Source organism: Nycticebus coucang, chromosome 12 (genome assembly GCF_027406575.1).
Source record: "Nycticebus coucang isolate mNycCou1 chromosome 12, mNycCou1.pri, whole genome shotgun sequence".
NCBI lineage: Eukaryota > Metazoa > Chordata > Mammalia > Primates > Lorisidae > Nycticebus > Nycticebus coucang.
This window is the reverse complement of record NC_069791.1, coordinates 77,109,584-77,129,020: the sequence shown is the minus strand read 5'-3', so window position 1 is coordinate 77,129,020 and position 19,437 is coordinate 77,109,584. Positions and strand designations below refer to the sequence as shown.

At 39.0% G+C, this 19,437-nt stretch overlaps 1 protein-coding gene and 1 pseudogene across 4 annotated transcripts in view; one reads left to right on the top strand and one right to left on the bottom strand.

Annotated features, from left to right (window-relative positions):
* AUTS2 (activator of transcription and developmental regulator AUTS2) overlaps positions 1-19,437 on the bottom strand; it is a 1,299,114-nt gene that overhangs the window by 1,176,104 nt on the left and 103,573 nt on the right. The window lies entirely within an intron of this gene.
* Positions 8,585-10,085, top strand: LOC128562757 (keratin, type II cytoskeletal 8-like; annotated as a pseudogene).

Genomic DNA, 19,437 nt, shown 5'->3' with positions numbered 1-19,437 from the left:
CAAATATATTAATCCCACAAGGGTAGGAATGTGGTCTGTTTTGTTCATGAAATGTACCCCCAGCACCTAGAAGAATGCCCACATGCATTCGAATTTGTTGAATCTCTGTAACCCTCACAACTAAGTAAATGATGAAGTAAAGATTAAGCTATTTAAATTGGCATTCCCAAAGTCACACAACTGGCAAGCTGCAGCATGACACTTCTTATACTACCATGTCCTTAGAGCAGATCCATGAATACTTTGTTATTGCCCTAAGGCTTACTGCAGAGTATAATCAAGCCTACTAACAATCTACTCTGAGTTCTGCATTGAACTAGGTACTTACTATATAATTGGCTCAAGCAATTGTTAAAAATTATGAAACCAGCCAAAGAAAAGAAACTGATGATACCACAATCTAACCCATGACTAAAATTTACATTTATAAAAGTTACAACTTTTATCCATGGAGCAAATTTGTACATAAAGTATGCAGATGAGTTCTGATACAGTACAGAAAGCTAATCTTTTGGACCCACTGCTGCTCTTAGAAGAAATAGAAAAATCTTGCTTTTATAGTTAAAGTGATCAAAAGGAAGTTTTAAAATGTAACAACTGATCACAAAGAGTAATTCAGGTGTTGCCTGTCAAGAAAAAGGCAAAGAAATTGAAAAAAATTCCAGGAAAGAAATATCAGAGGTTTCTACGGTATCAAACCTGACCTGCCAGTACCTTTCATGTTGGTTTTCTGGGAACATACCAGCCTTTGTGCTACTGCTTAGAGCAGAAGCTTCAACATTCTTTTACCTTATCATATGCAAGATATCATGTAACCTAATAAGGTAATCAAGCAATACAACAAAGCAGCTGTGAGTTCCTAGTTAAAGGAGGGGAGCTCAATTCAGCTGCAATTATTTTATGTCTAGTTAAGCTTGTCTCCATTTAATAAATTACTTGATAATTACAAAGAGAATGAGAAGCAAAGACATAAGCCACCACTGAGAACTGGAGAGAAGGGTGAGAATTAACAAACAAAAGTGAAGAAGAACTCCTCACAGAAGATTTGGATAAGAACAAAATATGAGTCACGTAAATTAAATAATTCAATTTGACAAGTATTTCATAAACATCAAAGGCGCTAGGCAGGGTGTTAGCCATGGCAGAGGGTCCAAGACTGAACTGTTCTGGCCTCTGCCCTAAGTGTGCTTACCAAGTCCCTCAGCTACTTCACGGAGGAAAACTGAAGAGTTCTCACTTTTCCAAGCTGGTTAAAAAGCAGCAGAATTCTCAATTTCCTCTTTCACTTAATTGGAGAATAGACACCTCCTTAGCCCTCAAACACACAGCCAGCTTTAATCTATCCAGGAAACCACGAAAGAATGTACCAGGACAATACAAATCTATAGACAATATCAAAATCTCATTTGCAGCAATAGTGATAGCCACTCCCTCTATCCCCTAGCTACTAGCTAAACTGCACTCAAAATAAATTTATTCTTCTTCTATCTTCCCTTCTCCTCCTGACTGCCCTTGGGTGAAACAAAAATGACCAGAAGAACTAGACCAAAAGGAACAGTCAGAAAAGGGAGGGGAAAGAACAATGTCCATATGCAGTGTTTTAATCTGAACTGTTTATCACCAAAATTCATATGCTGAAGTCCTAACCACTAGTACCTCAAAACGTAACCATGTTTGGAGACACAATCTTGAAAAAGGTCATTAGGTTAAAATGATATCTTTAAGGTAGACCTTATTCCAATATGATTAATATCCTTACAAGAAGACGAAATCTGGCCAGGCATGGTAGCATGTGCCTGTAGTCTCAGCTACTTGGGAGGCTGAGGCAGGAGGATCACAGGAGCCCCAAGAGCTCAAGTCTGCACTTTAATCTGGGCAACAGAGCAAGACCCTATCTTTAAAAAAAAAAAAAAGAGGAAATGTGAACATAGATGTACATACTCACAGAGGAAAGACCATGTGAGGACAGAGTGAGATATGAGAATACAGTGAGGTGGCCATCTACAAGCCAAAGAGAGCCACCTCAGAAAAAATCAAACCTGCCAACCCCCTGGTCTTGGACTTTAGCCACTACACCTATTAAGTCTGTTGATCTCTGGTACTTTGTTATGGCAGCCTCGAAAACTAAGATAGCCACATATCAGACAACCAAGTCTTGAAGAGTAAGCAATTCCCCATGAATAGGCCCATTCCAAAATCTTTAGCTAAATTTCCTCTTGGATCCAAATGAAAGGCCAACAATTTGTTGGTAATTCTTGTTTGTTAGCCTATCCCTGAGTACAATCTGATACAGCTGAAATGACATGAATTCTTTCCATGTAGCAGTTCTGCAGCCCTGAACTTGGTCAACTCTCTTCCAATCAAAATAGGACCCAACCTCTAGTTAGTCTTTCACCACCCAGTTAGACTTTCACCTATCTATACGTTCATTCCATAACACTTTTAACCATTTACTTATTTGCAGGGAAAATGAAGAGTTAACATCTGGAACCAGCTCCTACTACTAAGTGATAGGTAGTATTTATAGTACTAGTCATAAGGCACAAGAAAACACATGAAAATAACGAGTACTACTCAGCAAGACACTGCCACATACTGACACAAACACAGCTGTAAGACACTGATATTATCAAGTTTATGAACTTTACCAAGGTGTTCGTATAGTGCTGCCAATGTAAATGCATGAGGTCATGAACTTAATTGTCATAGCAGACCATGTAGGATGATAGATCTGATGGTTATTGAAGATAAAGAGTTCCAAAATTGCTTTGAAGGGTGGGCTAGACTCAGGCATCAGTGTATAGCTTCCCAAGGAGAGTACTTTTGAAGGTGACAATAGTGATATTCAGCACTTTTTCTAGGATGAGTTGGTGAACTGACATAGACACAAATGTCTGTGGAAGCACACTGTTAAGAATATCCAATACCTATAAGTTTCCAAGTATGAGAAGAAAAATGGGAGGACATTTTAGATATTAAAGTGTATCAGGAAAGTGTATAAGACAAAGACAAAAGCAGGAACTAGACTCAAAATATCTGAACGTGAATTCCAGCCCTAATACAAGATGCATGACCTTGGGCAAATGACAAAACTCCTTGATCCTGAATTCAATAGTGTAACCAGATAATGCTTGTCAAGAATTCCTACCAATAAAGGGCTGCCACAATTGGTTATATTTTATTTGTATTAGGAAAAGCAAATGGCTCTGTGGTCTGCACCATGGGTGAAGAGGAAGCCTGATAAGGAGGCAGGAACAGTCCTTCGGAGCAAGACTGTAAAAAGCTTCATATAGCATACGAAGGAATTTAGAAAAGAGTATATGTATATTATGTACAACAGGAAGCCTCTGAAGGTTTTTTTGATCCCATTTCGATGGCAGAGTTTGGGATTTCTGGAAGAACACTGTGATAACCCAGAGAAGATAAGTGTCAAAGTACATTTCAGCAATAAAACTGCCAGGACAGAGTGACCTCCCAATATGAAACTTATTTCAAAAAGAAAATGACAAAGAATTTAATTAAGTTAGCTAGCCAGGTTACTATTTTCACATTCTAGAAACACTGCCCTGCTTAATTAGCTACTTTATATTATAATTCATTTACATGCATGCGTTTTCAAAAGCTACCAAAACATGATCAAATACACCAATACTCCTAACCAATAAGCAATCTCTTAAAAAAGCTAAACAACTGCAAAGAGCTTTTATTTTAACATTTAACATCTTTGATATTTACTAAAGTTTATAGTTCCTCTTCCCTGGGAGTTATTTTATTGGTTAAGTAGTCCGTATTAATATTCGTACTTCCGCCCTGACCAAACCAGCAGATGAAAGCAAACAGCTTCCTCTGACTCTTCAACCTGCTGCTATTTTCATACCTAGCCTACTCTAAAAGTATAATGATCAGCTCTAAATCTAGGCTTGAAGGCAAGAGTACTAAAGGCCAGTACAACATTTACATTTCTCTCAGGCTGAGGCACAGAAATTCAGTGACAAATCAATTTTTTCTTTTACAGGGTGGTGGATATGCTGGCTTGTAAGAAGAAACAGTGCAGGTGAGAGGAGATCCAAAAACAGATGTTGGGGATGTCCTTCTACAAGTCATCTTCATAACCCTGCCAGTGTTTAAAGCACTTATCAGGCCAATACAGCAGACCCAGACAAGTGATGGAAGAGGCTAAACAGGTTTCAGATAGGCCTCTGGGCTTCCAAAGCAGCAGCAAACCAACAATTAGAATTACCCAGCAGTCCTGCATCAACCTGATGGCTCTGTCTTTTGCACACCACCTGTCCCTGTCAACACCTACAAAACACATCCACCCTTCACACAATCACAGGCATTCTGGGTATCTCCTGTACTGGCCTTTTACACTTTCTACCTTTATAATAGTTCCTTATAAACAATCCTGTCTCCTTGTTTAGATTGTAAGCTCCTGGAGGGGTAGGACCCATGCTGGAGTTGACCTTATGTTGTAAGTTACATGACAGAAATTCAATAAATGTCCAGTGAGTAGCAAATTAATCACATACACAGAGAACCCTAAGGAGGACCTTGGAGAGCCTCTACACTAGAGAAATGATTCCAAAAATGTAACATGCAGACAAAGCACATGGAGATCTTATATAAATACACATTCTTAAACACCACCACCTAGAGCAGTAGTTCTCAACCCATGGGTCATGACCCCTTTTGAACAATGAAAATACACTGTGGCATTAGGAAGGTTGAGAACCACTGACCTAGAGATTCTGATTCAGAAGGTGTCCTATCTGCATTTCTAACAAGAAGATCCCAGACAGTGCCACTGTCGCTGGTCCACAGTAGTTCTGCCAAGAATAAGCACCTATCCAAAATAGAGATCACTCTAAGTGCAATCCCAAGAAACACTATGTAGTAGCCAGTGTTTCTGTGATAGAAGCTCACACATACATAAGGCAGCACAGTCTTCTCCAGGTCAGAGCACTATTAAGACGTTCTCCCACATACTAAGTCTCTTGGATTTCAAATGACTGCCTCACAGACAATAAAGATGCAACTTTCACAAAAACTTCTCACCGACTTTCTCTCAAATCACTCATTCTTTTCTTTCCTTTCACCTTGCCTTTGTCTTTTGTCCTTGACCACATCTGAACTATGGCCCTTTTATTTGTGCTTCCCAGGGAAATGTCTCAGGAAAACTGCCTACTTGTCAAGTTACTAATCTTTCCCCTCTGCTGCCAGAGAGATTCTGTTTCTTCCTTTTTGCTTCTTATTAATTTTCCCTGTTAATAAACTCTATCCTGTTGCTTAAAAAAAAGTTACAGGTCTTCCGTACCTATCTATTTTACCTATAACAAATTGCCTCCTAGACTGCAACTAATCAATCCCCAGAAGACCACCTATGAACAGCCAAGGGAACCCCATGCCCTCTCCACAGAACTGCTTGCCAGCACCACACTGATCCTCTAAGTCCCTCATAAGCACCATTAGTGTTCTCATTAGTCAAGTAAGGAGGATACCCTGAGCTCAGGCTTCCCTAGAAGTGCGTGATCTAACAAAGGAACTATTCTGGAATTCTCTGCTGGCACTCTCTTCTCAGTTTCCTTGCTGGTGCCAGTTCTCTCACTTAAGAAACCAGAGGGAAACACATGCAAATTCAGAGTCAGGAGGACCGGAATTAACTCCCAATTCCACCACCAAGGAGCTATGTGACCTCGAGCAAATCAGAAAACCTATTTGGTCTTCCATCTCTTCAGCTGTAAACTGGGGGAAACAACCACCCAAAGCCATTTTATTAATTTGAGATAAAATGAAATGTGTAAAATGTTTCCCAAACTGTAAAATATTAGAGAAATGTTAATTATCATCAATGCTTATAATAACCCTCCTATCCCTATTTCACTTACTAAGGTATCCTCATCACCCCAAAGGAGAGAGACTTTACATTCGTTGTAATCTCACAGTAAAAGAGGATGGCAGTGATGACGATCAGCTTTGCCTTTATACGCAGGCACCTGTGTGTAGTTCCCTGAACACAGTAAAGGGATGAGGGCCCCTTGCAGCATCTTACATCCTCTTTAGAGTCTGGCACTTGCTCAGTATTCAAATACTAGCTGAATGATGGCATTTCAGTTAGTAAGACAAGCACATCACAAGGTAAGGAACAGAGTGGGGAAGAAAGGTTCATCAACAAAAGTCAAATGCAACACAGTCCCTATTTTATCCCATGGACCACTTTTAAGCCTGTATTTTTTGAGGACTTACAATGTTCTAGGCCTGTATCAGTGCTTTTACATCACATTTAATTCCCATCACCATGCAGTAAGACAGGCCCTATTATTATCCTCATTTTATAAATGGGGAAAGTAAAGGACAAAAACAATTGCCCTGTCACACTTTATGGGAGCAAGACATGATTGCAAGAGGGACTTTACCTAACAATTGCAATCAGTGTAACCTGGCTTATTGTACCCTCAATGAATCCCCAACAATAAAAAAATAAAAAATAAAAAAATAAAAAACAATTGCCCAAGGTGACACATCTAGCAGTCACAAAGTAGGAATCTAAATCCAGGTCTTACTCCCACAGCCAGTGCTCTTCACTTCCAAGCTAGGTGAATCCTTATAGGACACAAAGCTTTAAGGCATGTCTCCATCTGAGAACCACACCTCTGCCTCAGCATTTTAGCATCTTACTCCAAGAACCAATTAACAAGACAGAATGACAGCCTAAAGCTCTGGAAAAATTATAGCTACCCATTCTTTCAATTAACATGTGATGCAGAGAAGGGGAAACCACCAAATATTTAATGTGCTCAAAACTTAGTCTATGAAATATTCAGTTGCTTGAAAACCACATTTATTATTGGAAGTAAATCTCAAGAAATACAAACTCCAGGCAAGGTTTTCACTTCAATAACCTTTCTAGTTAATAATTGATACTAGTAAAAGAAGAATAATGGAAGATGGGCTCTGAATTATATTCCTCACTATGGAGGCTAGTCAGAGGCTCAGCAGAATTTCCTAAGTCTGTCACTCCATATGGAAAATCCCCAGAGGCAGCCAAAAGTCATGAATTGGATTTGCATCCATCTTTGAGTTGACATACCTATGACAAGCCCCAGATTCCAAAAGACCTGTTCTTCCTTAAACCATCTAAACTAATTAACAGAGCTAATGATGGCATAAGGGAAAAAGAAAAAAATTCCAGTAATCTTTGCAACTTTCTGTAAGTCTAAAAGTAGTCCAAAATAGTTTATTTTAAAATTTAAAAGAAACAGTAGCTATAACCCAATAGGAAAATCACAAAAACAAAAAATAGGCAAGGAATATGACCAGGCTGTCAATTACAGAAAAGAAAATACTATCAGATCTTGGACAGAGTAAATGATGATTAACATTACTCATACTAAGAAATGCAAATTGAAACCACTTTAAGATACCAATTTACTGCTACAAGATTGGCAAAAACTCAAATTTTAATACCATCCTGATGACAAGATTGTAGGGAAATCCCTAAACAGTTCAAAATATAATTTGGTACAACCTCTACAGAGAGAGTTAGCAATCACTATCAAAATTATAAAAGCACATACACCGTTACTAGAGATTTCACTTCTGGAAACTTTCCTACAGTTGAACACACACCTGTGGAAATTCCAAATACGATAAAGATTATGTACTGAAGCATCACTTGTAAAAGCAAAACTGTAAATAACCCAAGTGTCAGATCGGTTATAGTAAATTATGATACAACTACACAATGAAATATTAAGGAGCTATAAAAAGGAATAAGGGAGCTGTCTCTGTACTGAGAAGGAATGATCCCCAACATATGCTGATACAAAAGGGCACAATATAGAACCTTGTTTACAGAATGCTAACTACTATAAAACAAAAGACAGGAAAAAAATAAGACAGTGCATACAAATGTACTTCTATATGCTTTGAGAAATTATGGAAAATATGTAAGAAACTACCAAAGTAGTTTTACAAGAGACTGAGAATAAGGTATATGAGTCCAAGAATGAGAGTAAGACATTTCTCTATATACTTTTTTTACAGTTTTGCTTCTTGAATCATATGAATCATATGAATTACCCATTCAGAAATAAACAAGAAGATATCAGCAAAAATGCTCATCAGTCCCACAAATGCCAGAGTCAACCTTTAGTTTCACATCTACATGGATTATTCAAGAATTATCAGTGATCATTCTCCAATTTCATTGCTATTGCTTCCTATGACACACCTCACCTTTTATAATCATAGGAGACACAAACCAATTTAACCAAAAGAGTATAAACAAAAACAGGAAATGTAAACATAAAAAAAGCTGAAGTCACATGTGATGTTGAGGAATGTATCCTACCTCCTATGTTAGATATCTGTGCCACTGTTTCCTTATTATATATACCTAGCCTTAATAAAGGATAAGGTAAATCCTTAACCTTTCCCTCCCCAAACACAGATGGCAAAGAACTCAGCAGTTTTAGCAATTAAAAGCTCAGAACTTATTGGTAGTAAATTTGAACCTGAAAGCATAAGCTAAAATCTCAAAATATATCTAGAAGCAGATTTTCGCTCCTTCTCGAATCTCTGGTTTGGCGCACCTGCCTCTACTCCAGCCTTCACCATGTCCATCAGGGTTACCCAGAAGTCCTACAAGGTGTCCACCTCTGGCCCATGGGCCTGTAGCAGCCACTCATACAGCAGTGGGCCCAGTGCCCGCATCAGGTCCTCAAGCTTCTCTTGGGTAGGTGACAGCAGCTTCCAGAGTGGTCTGGGCACCAGCCTGGGTCTGGGTGGAGGCTATGCCAGGGCTGGAAGTATGGGGGCATCACAGCCATCACAGTGAACCAGAGCCTGCTGAGCCTGCTCTACCTGGAGGTGGACCCCAACATTCATGCCGTGTGTACCCAGGAGAAGGAGGAGATCAAGACCCTCAACAACAAGTTTGCCTCCTTCATCAACAAGGTGCACTTCCTGGAGCAGCAGAACAAGATGCTGGAGACCAAGTGGAACCTCCTACAGCAACAGAAGACGACTCCCAGGAACATGGACAGCATGTTTGAAAGCTACATCAACAACCTTCAGCAACAGCTGGACACACTGGGCCAGAAGAGGCTGAAGCTGGAGGCAGAGCCTGGCAATATGCAGGGGCTGGTGGAGGACTTCAAGAATAAGTATGAGGGGGAGATCAGTAAGCGTACAGAGATAGAGAATGAATTTGTCCTCATCAAGAAGGATGTAGATGAAGCATCCATAAACAAGATGGAGCTGGAGTCCCACCTGGAAGGACTGACTGACGAAATCAACTCCTCAGGCAGCTATATGAAGAGGAGATTCATGAGCTGCAGTCCCAGATCTCAGACACGTCTGTGGTCCTGTCCATGGACAACAGTTGCTCCCTGGACATGGACAGCATCATTGCTGAGGTCCGCACCCAGTATGAGATCGCCAACCACAGCCGAGCTGAGGCTGAGAGCGTGTACCAGACCAAGTACAAGGAGCTGCAGGTGCAGGCTGGGAAGCATGGGGCTGACCTGTGGCGCATAAAGACAGAGATCTCCAACAAGAATTGGAACATCAGCTGGCTCCAGAATGAGATCGAAGCTCTCAAAGGCCAAAGGGCTTCCCTAGAGGACTCCATAGTGGATGCCGAGCAGTGTGGGGAGCTGGCTCTTAATGATGCCAACGCTAAGCTGGCCTAGCTGGAGGCCACTCTGCGTGAGGCCAAGCAGGACATGGCTCAGCAGCTGTGTGAATACCAGGATCTGATGAACGTCAAGCTGGCCCTGGATGTGGAGATCGCCACCTACCGCAAGCTGCTGGAAGGCGAGGAAAGCCGGCTGGAGTCGAGGATGCAGAACATGAGTATCCACACAAAAACCACCAGTGGCTACTCAGGTGGCCTGAGCTCGGCCTACAGGGGCCTCACAAGCCCTGGCCTCAGCTATGGTCTGAGCTCCTTCCAGGCGGGCTTTGGCTCTGGTGGGGGCTCTGGCTCCTTCAGCCACACCAGCTCCAGGGCTGTGGTTGTGAAGAAGATTGAGACCTGAGATGGGAAGCTGGTGTCTGAGTCCTCTGATGTCCTGCCCAAGTGAGCTCCCACTGTGGCCCCTCCAGTCTACCCTCTTACAAGGCTGCCAGAGAGCCTATGGGGGAGGCAGCTGGGCCAAGGAGCACATGCAACAGGAGATCCATCTGAGGCTCAGCTCTATCCCTTAGCCCATCCCTGTGGGGAGTTTACTACCTAGGTTACCCACTCTTACATATGCCCCCAACTAAAAACCGATTTGATTGCTTTTTCCGAAATAAAGCCTCAGCTGCATTGCCAACCAAAAAAAAAATCTCAAAATACAAGCCTATGCAACATAGCAAGACCCCACCACCACAAAAAGTAGACAAAAGAATTTTTCCAGGCGAGGTGCCACATGCCCGTAGTAGTTTCAGCTACTTGGGAAGCTGAGGCAAGAGGAATGCTTGAGCCAGGAATTTGAGGTTGCAGTGAGCTATGATAACAACACTGTACTGTAGCATGGACAACAGAGCAAGAACCGGTCTTAAAGGCAAACGAAAATCTTGAAATACGACCTTTCTTTAGTATAAACATTTGACATGTTGGCAGATGCCAACCAGGACTGACTCAGTGATGTGTATTACTTGCTGTGAGATCACATATGCTTCTCGTGTTAATTCTAAGGCTATGTGCACTGGAAGACCATTACAGCAGTCCACAGGGGATGTATAGTATTTTGCAGAAGAACAGCCAAATACAATGCAATCTGTGACATCAGTGATCATCCCAACAAGGGACCCCAAAGCTCACAGATGATAACATTAGATGGTAGAGAGGCTGCCACTCAGTGGCTAAGTACTTTTTAAAAACCTTCTGGAAGACAAGTTATCAAAGCCCAGCTCACCAAAGTGCTATCTAGGGGAAATTATTTTCTTTTCTACTAGATCAATAAATAGCAAACAAGGTCAGAGAACAGAAATGAATAATCAGTAAAATGGGGAAAGCACTGTAACCTGTCACTGGTTTTGGCCACAGTGTTTATTCCTGTCTACAGAAGGTTTGCACAGGGGAAGGATAAAAGTTAACTACATTGCTCGATTTCTAACATACACACTCTCCATATTTCACTGTGCTTAAAATTATGGAGTAATTATTAATGACCTAAGATACTCTTCAGTAACATTAATAGGACCATAGCAATCACCAAAAAGAAAAAGTTGCCCTAGGAGGAGAGCTCTATACATAATTAAGTCATGCATAGACTTCTTTTACTCAAAGTCCCTGCTCTTCTAAAAGTAGCATCCTGCCCTTCCTCCTCAGATTTGTCTTAATCAGCAGGGCCATGATCTAGAAGGCTCCACTATAAATTGCTGTGTTATCACAAAATGTCTGATCCATTTGAAGAGGTGAAAGGAAAAGTGGCATGCTAATTCCACTGCAGAAAGTTCCCCTGGAACCTCATGAATTTTTGAAGCTGTCTCATAAATCAGTTCAACCAGGATCACTTAACCTGGTCTTGTTACAAATCCTGCTGCCACAGTGGACAATGTTTGAAATTATAATTTTAAAATGTAAAAGGAAAAGGAGGGAGAATTCTTCCACAAAAGCTGGAGCAGAGAGCCACAAAGCCAATTTTGGAGTATTTGAATATATAGTTTGAGAAGTCAAAATAGAGAGGAAACTGACCTGCAAGTTAACAAAATGCTTAGTTGCTTACTTTCTTTCACTTATTCCTATCAGTATAAAGCTGAGACAGTTTGAGGAAAAGGCTTACACTACACCTCAGAGCCTGTCTAAAAAGTCTACCCCCTAACATCTGCACCACAGCATTTCTCATACAGAATCATGATCGCTGGGTTTCTTATTTTAATCCCCTCTCAAATGTGAGTTCCCCAAAGGCAGAAACCATTTTATTTATCTCCAGTGCATCTAGCTCAGTGCACCACACCGCAGATACAGTATACAGATAGTTATTGGAGGTTTGCTTACAAGAGGCATTGTTTCTGAGAAAAGAAAAGGAAGCCTTCAGTTCTTTTATCCTGGCAAAGAACAGCAAGAATTCTACATCCTAAAGTAGTGACTTTAGGAGTAAGGCCACATTAGAAATGCAAATTTTCAGGCCCTTCCCTAACATACTGAATCTGTAGATGATATCTAGCATTCTGTATTTTAATGACCCTTCCAGGTGATTTTAACACAAACTAAAGTTTGAGAACTAGGGCTAGGCATAGTGGCTCATGCCTATAATCCTAGCACTCTGGGAGGCAGAGGAGGGTGGATCGCCTGAGCTCACAGGTTCAAGACCAGCCTGAGCCAGAGCAAGACCTCATCTCTTTAAAAAACAAACAAACAAAAAATAGCCAGGCATTGTGGCAGGCATGTGTAGTCCCAGCTACTCAGGAGGCTGAGGCAAGAGAATCACTTGAGCCCAGGAATTTAAGGTTGCTGTAAGCTATGATGCCACAGCACTTTATCAAGGGTGACAAAGAGAGATTGTCTCAAAAAAAAAAAAAGAAAAAGTTTTTCTTCTTCAATGCCCAATAGTTTCTATACATAATAAATATATGCTACAGCTTCTTATGTCACACCTCAGAAGTCAGACAGCTGAATAAAATAACTGAACATGGCTTAGATGTTTGGAAATAAGTTTACAAACAACCATGGACCAGCATTTCTGGTTTTGTTAATTAATTACATATGTCATGCTAGTTTAGTAGTTTTTATTAATCTATTTCCCTCTACTCATAGCACAGACATAGACGTATATATTTTACCAATGAAAATACAAAAGTCAAGCCAACTGCTGAGAAATAAGAAAAAAAATTTTTTTCGAACTCACCAGCACACATTAGAAAATTAATGTTACACCAAGTGACAAGAAGGTCAGACTCTTAGGGTAAAGTAGAGACCGCATTCCTCTCCAATTGAACAAGTAAAACACAGTCAGGAAGGATCTCATTCTCCTCCCCCTCTGCGCATGGTTATGGAAGCCTCCTGGGCAATCCCAAACTATCCGTTTGTGTTTCCAAAGAACACATCTAGATAACTAGGTAAAGATATTCAGTGTTTAAAGAGGGGGGAGAAATTTTTTCATATGGAGACAGACATCAGTGACATGTCAACAGTGAGCTAAAGCACCCTGCTGGTGTTCTGAAAAGAATTCATACCCGGTGTCTTTAAAAAGAAAAAAATATCTATACCCTATCTGGGGTTTGTTTTGAAGGGAAAGCTACCGAGTACAGACACCTGCAGCAGGTATAAAGGAAGGATGGTGTTACTAAGGAAACCCATCTGGGGAGGGAGTTCTCAGTTTCTTGGCCTTTCTTTCTCTAAGAAAGTGTGACCTGACTAAAAAGAGGAGAGCAGAGGACCACTGAAGCTCGCTTCAGGCTTCTAGAGACATCAAGTTTCTCTGCCTTAAGGTCAAAACTAAACTTGTCCTTGGAACTGAAGAAAGTACACGAAATTGAATTCTCATTCTTGATCTGATAAATGCATATGCTTCACTATCCAGGGATATGTTAAGATCTTCAAGGGGCAGCAATTTTTAAAAACTGTTGATTTGATGATAATATATTTTTTACCTAGGGCCCACAAGATAAAAATGCCAGGAAGAATTTCTTCTTCTTTGTCGACTGAAAGCAAGCAACTCTCCAGAGGCCCATTGTTATGTTCTCCCATAATACAGAAGCTGCTGATAGAGAAACCATGTTTAAAAATTACATTTAAAAAAAAAGTCTGTCTGCTGCCTAACTACCATACTCAATTTCAAAAATTCAAAACAAAAGTAATTTTGGAGAAAATGTTAGGTTATTCCAGAAGAGAGGGTAGGACCCTGATTTTTGTTTAATTCATTAAAACAAAAAATGTTAGGGGCAGCGCCTGTGGCTCAAAGGAGTAGGGCACTGGCCTCATATGCCAGAGGTAGTGGGTTCAAACCCAGCCCTGGCCAAAAAAAACTGCAAAGAAAAAAATGTTCAAAATGCAGGTTTTTAAAGTATTACAAAATAATACACACATCATACCTATTTTTAAAAATCCTATCAATTGGTCTCTATTATCAATCTTGTTTTAAAATAATAGAATTTTTAATTTGATGTTAATATTTGCCCAGTTAAGTATCTTTGTTAATTTGCTTTTTAAATGAGTATTAAAAAGCACAGTTTAGCTGGATCTCACTCTTAAGTATCAGTAATCATCCAATTTAGGATCTTATCCAGTATCAGGCTAGAATTTTCCAAACTCTTAATATGTATTTTGTTTTATGTTTTATTAAAGTGAAAAATAAAATGACATAATATAGTATTTCATCTGTTTTGTCAACCTGAAAATATTATAATTTTTGTTCCTTTGCTGATGTATTTTAAATAATTAAACAAATAATATGTACAGATGATCAAATATAAACTGCCAGTTTCTCTTCCACAGAATACCCATTTCTGGAAACACCTAAATTATTTCCATGGGATTTTCCTCCTTTATAAAACAGTACATATTTTAAACTCCATTTACTTTTAATTTCAAAGATGTTTGTCTTTTTGAAAAGCCAGGAAAACTAATTTTACTGCTCACTGCCATACCTATCCTGAAACTATAAACAGTAAGGGCACCTTGTGAAATAATGGATTTCAATCTGCTTTCACCTTTCAAAGTTGGCATTATAACTATAATTACTTCTTTTAGATAACTCCTGTCCGCTATGCACCCAAATACAGAACAACAAAAGGCCAACTGTAGCACTTATGGAAATCTGAAGAGTTTGACTTATGTTTCATTCTTTATTTCTGTAATGCAGTTTTCTCCCAAACATGGCTAGGCATCAAAATTACCCAGAGAACTTTCAAATATTAAAGATTCTCCACTTTACCCTCACTGATCTCCAACCCTCAGAATCTCCAACAGTGAGACGTAGAAATCTCTATTTTTAATGGATAGTCAAATTTCAGAAATAGTACATGATAACAGGGAATAAATGAACAACAAACATCAGATTCACCACTGCCTCAGCAGCAATCACACATAAGTCTCAGAAAGCCATCACCACAAGTTGGAATTGTTTTAAGAGGAGACATCTAAATGGCAAAAGACAACTGAAATGTAAAATGAAGATGTCCATGAAATGCAGCAAATCTACCAGGATCTTCCCATTTCCCCACCAAAATATGTAAAGACCAGAGTAGCGGTTTCCAAGCTTTAGCAGGCATCAGAAACACCCAGAAGGGCTTTTAAAGTTGGTGGGGGGAGGGGGGGGTGAATTTGCATCTCTAACACATTCCTAAGTGATTGTGGTCTATTAGTGATGCTTTCAGAACCACCAGTCTAAAGCAATGTGGAAATCAGATCTGCCTGCAATTCTAACTTTATCACCAACTAGCTGTACAACTTTAAGCAAGTCTTTTTTTTTACTTATTCTTCTAAGAGAGAGAGATTACACCAGAGCATCTCCTCCACATCTAATACTCCTCAATACTATGAACTACAAATCCCAGCTAGATAAACACATGAAATCAGGAATCTTAAGGGTAGGAGAAAAGGTTCCAGTCACTACAACAAACAACCAAGTACATTAACAGCCCAAAATAACACACACATCGAGAGGCAACAAATTAGTCCTTTTCAATAGTTGCCAAAGGCCAAGAAAAGCTTTGCTAACCCAAATGGCTAAGAGAAAAAAATTAACCTCTTTTTATTTCCAGAATCCCATGCTTATACACAAAGAACTGTCACATGGCATGAGTTAAATTTCCCTTTGGCATCAAGTACTTCAACTATTTGCCAAAAATGTCCTGTAGCTTTACCCTCCAAAGGAGAAAATGGGCTGCTAAGATTTACTGAAAGTCCAAAATACACCAGGCACTGACAGATATTTTCGCATCCATTGTACAATTCTCCCCAACAGTAAAAAATAAATATAATCCTCATCCTACAGATGAGGAAACTGAGGCTGATGGAGTGTAAGTAACTCATTCACCACAGCACCTATAATTAGTGGCAGAGTCAGTTTTTACTAAGGTTTATATAACCCCAAACCTCTCATTCTTTTCATAGTACCACACAGTTATACTCACCATTTCCACCTACCCTGACATTTTAAAATGCCATGAGAGATCCTTTTCTCAAAGTTAAAGTGAGGAAGTTTTAATGTTTGTAAATTATTTTTAAAGAAGATCATCTTTAGAAAGTTTTTTCCAACAGTGCATTCTTCATCAGCTTTTGAAAGCTAGAACCTAGAAGGATTTCAGAAGACTGATATATTTACATTTTCATCCAAGCTTGAAAACAGAGCTATTAATAATTTATTATGTGCTTAGGCACATTTGTAGTTCCCTCTGAAACAGCGTAAACCCCCCGTAACAAGTGAGTTGTTAGAAGAAATCATCCTTTAATTCTCACCCACAACATGACCAAGATTGCTATCTACCATGACCCTTTGAAATGGTCAAGTTCGAGAACAATACCAGCTTATTTCAGAATATACTTCTCCATCTTCCTAAAGAAAAAGTTAAGTGCAACTCTGCATCAACTAAAGAGACAACACATAAGAGAACACAGAAGAGCCAAGTTTAAAAAACTAATAATAGAATAAAATAAATACTATTTTTTAATGCTTGCAGGCTACAGAACTACATCTGTGATATTTCATACATGTAAGGATTCCCCAACTTCATGTTCATTCAATTTTCCAACCAAATCACCACACTAATATATTCTCAGAGCAACACTGGAAAGCCTTTCATGTGTCCTTATTTCATAGCCCTATCAGAAGTATTGTCTTTAAAATGACAGGCCTTAAAAATGATAGGTATTTCTAAACAATTCCTCATTTCAGAGTCACCCAAGTCTTCCAGAGGTGTGGTTCTCTCCTCTCCAGTCCTCTCTGTCAAAACATGCAAAAAATTGTTTGTTCTCTCCACAACCTGGAACAGGCACAGAATATCAAGATTGTCTGTCTTTGAGCAAGGGGACAGTTTTGTAGAGGTTAGAGTATTGCCCTGGGACGCCAACAGCCATTGGCAGTGCTGTTCCCTTCCAACCCCAAAGGCACACACGTGGCCCCTATCAGCAGTGGCCTCAATGAATTCTCAGGTGAACGGCACAATGGGCAAAGGCAGGGAGCTAATGAGGGCGAGATGAGGCATCTGAACCATGTGGCTCAGATCCATAGCTAGAGACCTTGTGTCTAACTTCTTCTTTTTCTTTTTTTAATTATAAACACAAACCTTGTAAAGGACGAACGAACATGAATACATTCAGAAAAGGAATCAGACAATTGCTACATCGAAATATTAAGCAATAATAATAATAATGCAAAGAAAGTAACATTCATATTGTCAAATAAGAGTATGTCTATTATAGAATGCTTTGACTCTGAGATTCAGTAAGGAGTCATCAGTTTACTTCTTTTTTTTTTTTTTTAAGTATCAAAAAATTGTATCCTCATTTATAAGTTACATGTGTTTGTAATTTCTCCTTTATAATAATATATTTTCTCCAACTTTAATATCAGGGGTACCCAGATCAAGTAGAATGAATTTGATGTATTTCTTCTATTTGTATTGTCTACAAGACTTAGCATGATCTGTTTTTTTTGAAAGTATCTTTTACTTTTATTTATAAATATTGGTTGTCTATTTTTTTGTGTGTCTAACTTCTTTATGCCTGATACATGCTGGTATGTATGCAAGAAAAAAAATCCATCCTCTCTACTACCTTCAGTCCCACTGAGAGCAAGTCATCCTTTGAGAATTATTCCTTTTATCCTAGAGAATCAACTACATGAAAGGCACTCAACAAAAGCATTAACTGTCTGTATTTATTAACCAACCACTAAGTTACCGACATTCAAATTTTAACTAATATTTATTGAGTACTTACTATGTGCTATACATGCACTGTTCTAGGAGCTGTGGATACAGCACTAAACAGAACAAAAAAATGAAATTAAAAAAAGAGCCCTCTTCACAAAGCTTCTAAACCAACAGACCCTTAAACAATATTCCTTCAGATGGTAACAAGTTCCTTTAATAGAAAAATAAAGTAAGGAACTAGAAGAGAGGAGCTATTTTAAGTAGAAAAATAAAGTAAGGAGCTAGAAGAGAGGAGCTATTTTAAGTCAGAGTAAGCCTCTCTGAGAAAGCGATTTTGTGGGCAAGGTCAAAGTGGACATTTGACATTCACTATCAGTAATCTTTGTGACAAGGCCCCCGGCAAAGATCCATATTTTATAAATGAAAAATTAGAGATCAAGGTAGTTGAATGATTTGCCCAAGTTTATGAATGACTTTATAATCCACAATGCCCTTTCCACTACACAAAGGTTTCAAGACACAAAAATGTCCTGAAAAACTTGATCTCCAATGCAGGGTCTGTGCATCCCAGTGTATGCTAAAAAGGATTCAAAAAGAAAATCTAATCATCTACGTATTTTTTTTTTTTATCTCAATCCTTTAAACCAATGTTTTTCAACCTTTTTTTATTCCACGGCACACTTGAAACTATAGTTAAACTTCCATAGCACACTTAAATTATGTTGATCTTAAAAAAAAAAAAAAAGAATATACTTACTGTCTTTGCACTTCTTTCAAAAATGATTTAATAATCTTTTTTTTTTTTTTTTGTAGAGAGTCTCATTGTACCGCCCTCGGGTAGAGTGCCGTGGCGTCATACGGCTCACAGCAACCTCTAACTCCTGGGCTTCCGTGATTCTCTTGCCTCAGCCTCCCGAGTAGCTGGGACTACAGGCACCCGCCACAACGCCCGGCTATTTTCTGTTGCAGTTTGGTTGGGGCTGGGTTTGAACCCGCCACCCTCGGCATATGGGGCCGGCGCCCTACTCACTGAGCCACAGGCACCGCCCCTAATAATCTTTTAAAATGATCAGTTGGTTGAAAATCACTCCTTTAAACTCTTAATTTCTTAGTCTCCAGGGCACTAATCCTACTCAAAATATCTATCCAATACACTAGAGTTTCTTAAAATAGGGTAAGTTTTATATGTGTAAATATCTACATAACTTAGAAGTGAACAAATATAAAAATAATCTATTCTCAATAAGGACACATGACCATAAAAATGTCAAGATCATTGCACCAGAGTGTAGTTTACAAAGAAATAAACATAAGAAGAGGGGGTGACACAGAGAAATATGTTAAAGAATACAAAATAATACCTAGATAAGAGGAATAAGTTCTAGTGCTCTAAAGCACTATGGGACGGCAATAGTTAATAATAATATTATATATAGTTTCAATTAGCTAGGGAGGTATTAAATGTACCCAATACAAAGAAATGATAAATGTTCAGGGTGATGGATACACTAATTATCCTAATTTGATTACCATATTTTGTATTTATCAAAACATCACTGTGTACCCCTTAAATATGCATGACTGTTATTGTTTCTTTAAAAAAAAAAAAAAGAAAAAAGAATCAGTGGT